Source organism: Mus pahari, chromosome 8, assembly GCF_900095145.1.
Source record: "Mus pahari chromosome 8, PAHARI_EIJ_v1.1, whole genome shotgun sequence".
NCBI classification, from domain to species: Eukaryota; Metazoa; Chordata; class Mammalia; order Rodentia; family Muridae; genus Mus; species Mus pahari.
In genome coordinates, this window is record NC_034597.1 from 22,028,968 (window position 1) to 22,033,249 (window position 4,282).

General features: G+C 41.5%; 1 protein-coding gene across 6 annotated transcripts in view; it reads left to right on the forward strand.

The window, feature by feature from the left end:
- Positions 1–4,282, forward strand: part of Sfmbt1 (Scm like with four mbt domains 1) — a 94,766-nt gene that overhangs the window by 21,666 nt on the left and 68,818 nt on the right. For 3 of the 6 annotated variants that reach the window (XM_021203208.2, XM_029541539.1, XM_029541538.1), the window contains exon 2: positions 3,688–3,779. The exons of the other annotated variants lie outside the window; for them this stretch is intronic. The gene's annotated coding sequence lies outside the window, so the exon portion shown is untranslated. The remainder of the gene's footprint in view (positions 1–3,687; positions 3,780–4,282) is intronic. 6 annotated transcript variants of the gene reach the window in all.

The window sequence follows — 4,282 nt, forward strand, 5'->3', positions numbered from 1 at the left end:
TCGAGACAGGGTTTCTCTGTGTAGCCCTGGCTGTCCTGGAACTCACTTTGTAGACCAGGCTGGCCTCGAACTCAGAAATCCTCCTGCCTCTGCCTCCCGAGTGCTGGGATTAAAGGCATGTGCCACCACGCCCGGCTTTATTTGTAATCTTAAGATATTCTGTGGTTGAAGTTTACAGTGTTGTGAGAATTTTTTTCCGTGAGGAGACAAACAGTGCCTGCTTCTTCATAAAAGCCCAGTGACAAACCAAAGTACCATTCCAACAGAATTCACCCTATTGGAATCAGTGAGTTTGTTACCTTTATTCACAGAGCATGGGTGAAGGGCTACTGGTAGGAGGAGCCTGAGTGCCCCTCTCCAAGATCTTCTGCAGTTAGGACAGAATTGCATACAAATGGCTAACAGGAACAGTTAGAAGTTGAAACAGTTCAGGGGAGTTTCCCAAGCTTCTTTACTTACTCTCCTCCCATAAAGGAATGTTAAATGACCACAGGGTCTATCATGATTGGTACTTGTAAGCAGGCTCAGCAGATCTCATGAAGATGGTGGCTGTTTACCTTGGAGAAAAGTATTACCTATCTTAACAATTACCTATCTTAATAATTAATTTGTAATTATTATCCTTTTTTGGAAAAACTTTAGAATATCCCTCGGTTTATGTTCACACTTCTCTGTGTATTGTTTCCATTAAAGTACTTTCCTAACCTATGAAAGAAATGTAAATGGAATCACTAAATAACAGGGAAGACAGTGTCCTCAGCTAGACATCTTTTGTCATCAAGTGGAGCAGTAACAGGAGTGGGTTACCTCTAGTTGAGTCATTGGCTCAAGGCACCTTGTGTGGAAGCCCCCAAACATCTCAGGTTATTATTAAGGCTATCTGTTGCTCTCTACAAACTGTTGCTCTCTCCAAAGTGAAGACAAACACTTACATATCTCATTGAACACAAAGAAGTGGAGCTGGTGCTTATGCAGATAGAGCCTTCACTCTTTTTTTTTTTTTTTTTTTTGGTTTTTCGAGACAGGGTTTCACTTTGTAGACCAGGCTGGCCTCGAACTCACAGAAATCCGCCTGCCTCTGCCTCCCGAGTGCTGGGATTAAAGGCGTGCGCCACCACGCCCGACTGAGCCTTCACTTTTAATGACTACTTGTTCATAGTACTGGAAGGTATTCTTCATGTTACCCAAGGAGAAAGGTAACAATAGCCAAACCGCAAACTCTGTGATCTACATCAGTGACCTGACTGCACAGAATGCTTGTGTAGTAGTGGCAGTCCCTGTGGGAGTAACCAGCTACTCTCTGCTTGAATTTAAGCCCATGTCACAAGATGGAACCTATGGCTGACACTGTTTAGGTGGCCAAGAACCTGAGACTGGTTATGTCATGAGCCTAGGGGAAAACCAAATACTATTGCTCTGCTAAAGGAATAAAATGACTCCTAATGGTAGTCTGCTATACTCATAGGTCAGCGCCTCCCTGGGCCATCATCAGAGAAGCTTCCACTTACAAATACATGGGAACTAACCCAGAGACCCACAACTGGACAGTGTTGGCAAAGTGAGAGACTTTGGAACACTCAGTCCTAAATGGGATGGATGTCTTCATCAAACCCTTCCTTTCGGTGCTTGGAGCTATGTGAAAGGAGGCTGAAAATTGTAAGAGCCAGAGGGATGGATGACTCTTAGGAAATGGTGCCTTCAGACCAAGAGGACTGTTACACAACTCAGTTCACAGAGCCTGGCAGCATGCACAGGGCCTGTACAAGGTCCCAGTGCTGAGAGAGGGAAGTGGACATGGGGTTCCCACCATTAATCAAGAATCTATAGTCATTTGACATCAGCTTGCAAAGGAAAGTTAGTTTCCTCTAGTGGGATCACACTGGGTATATTAACCACATTTACAAATAGGCCCCGTGCCAGCAGTAGATAGCCCTGCACAAAACAGACAATGATGTTACATTTTTGTCACATGTGGCTTTGTTTGAACATTTTGTCTTACTTGTCTCGTGCTTAATATATCATGGCTTCCAATTTTGTGTTTTTATGGGTCTGGGGTGTGTGTGTGTGTGTGTGTGTGTCTGCTTACATTTCTTTTTTTGTCTTTTTAAAATTTTGTTTTGTTTGCCTGTTTAAAGAGAGAGAAAGAAAGGGCGTGGAGTTGGGTTGGTAGGAGGTGGAGAGGGTCTGGGAGCAGTTTGGGGAGGAGAATCCATGATCTGAATATATTATATAAATTTTTTTTTCAATTGAAAAAAATCCAAAAATAAAATGCTTTTCTAAAAAGTGTCTTTAGAGAGCTGGGGGGAGGGTGCTGGGCTATAGCTTATTGTTAGAGTTCTTGCCTACCATGTCTTTGATTCCTAGCACCATATAAATGGAGCACGATGGCACACATTTGTAATACCAGAATTTAGGAGATGGAGCCCAGAGGATCAGAAGTCCACAGTCATTTTTGGCTACTTACTAGACCCTATAGGTGCCTTTCCCTGTGCCGGATCTTCTCATTCAAAGTGTTCTCATTCTTCTGTGGCCTTCTTTCTGACATTTATTTTGTTGTTCTAGCAACTTTTGTTTTGTTTTGTTTTAACTCATGAAGGGAGACAAAAGGATGTTAGAGCATTGGACTTGAGACAACTATACTCAAAATCCAAGTTTTACGGAATTTCTAGAAATGTTCTGAGCAAAAGAAATGTGGATATTAGCATTATACTGGTTACTTTTCCAGTTGTCACCAAATACCCTGATAAAAACAGTGTAAGGGACAAAGTGGTTTATTTTGGTTCATGGGTTAATATGTTTGTTCAGTCTCGGTGGGATGGTCTTGGCAGCAGGAGGTTGAAGGACCTGGTCGCATTGGCATTTACTGTGTGAAACATACTGATGCACACTGGTGCTCGGCTCTCCTTCTATACAGCCCAGAACCCCTGGGAATGAGTGGTGTGACCCAGAGTGGGTTGGTTACCTCGCTTGGATTAACCTAATCAACATAATCTCTCACATGTATGCAGAAACTTTTCAGTTGATTGAGGATTCATTAAGTTGACAATCGAGATTAGCTACCATAAGCAGCTGCTTAGGGTTAATCTAGTTTTTTTGTACTTTGAAAGACTTATGAACAGGGCAACCTGATAAGTTGTGACATACAATGTTTACACAGCAGGTATGTGTGTGGGGGAACATAAATTGGGGACATCTCTTAACTTGATAGTAATCAGGTTGCTTCCAGATGCAATTTACAGGTCCTCTTTGATGGCCTCTCCAACTCTTCTACCAGCTATACTGGGCATACTAGGACTAGACAAATGAGCTAGGTATCTCCATCTAATATAGAAAGGCACATGCCGAATGTTAAGTAGCTGTGGTGTGAAGCATGTTGTAGGAGGTTTAAGGACTGCACAGTTGATAAGCTCTATGCACTTGAGAAGTGATGTGGAAGAGCTTGTGATTTAAGTGCTGTCGGAGCACAGCAACATGGCTCTGGTGGATGGTGACAGAGATACAGGCTGCCATCTTTGTAGACTTGTTTTAAGAAACAGTTATTGTGGGATTAAAGACTAGAGAGTTAATTGGTCTAAGGATACTTACTCAATTGTATTGTATTGTTAGTGTAGAAATTAGTGTGGATATAGTGTTGTTGGTGTAGAAATTACTAATAGACTTAAATAATGATTTTTGTATTGTTTTCAGACAAGATTAGACCTCAGACTTGCCATGTAACAAAGGATGACTTTAGAACTTTTGATCTTCTTGTCTCCATCTCCCAAGTGCTTGGATTCTAGGTATGTACAACTATACCAGGCAAAATACTTCAAGTCTTAATGGAGAAAGTAATTTTTAATAAAGTAATTTCATATTTCCTTTTAAAATAACTTACTAAGCCTTGAGCTTTTGTGCTGCGTCCTCATTACTGTAATTGTTGAATTGTGAGTTGTCCTTCTGAAAGTAGAGGCAGTCAAAGCCATCTCTTGGCAGTTAGACCAGGACTGTGGGCAGGTCCACAGACTGCCTGGGTGGTGTGAGCAGCTACCTGACATCAGGAACTGTTAATGTGTGGTGGTGAACATAACAGCACAGTAAGAGTTACAGTGCATGGTAAATGGGCTCAACTTTTAAAATTTTATGTTATTTCTAATGCTCCCCTGTTTCTCTCTAATTGCTGAGGGAGAGTTATGTGGAGTGCTTATGTATTAGTCATTTGCTGTTTTGATTAATGTTCTGTGTACTTCAAAGTATTTTTCTTTTTCTGGCATAATAATTTTTTTCTTTTTTTCGAGACAGGGTT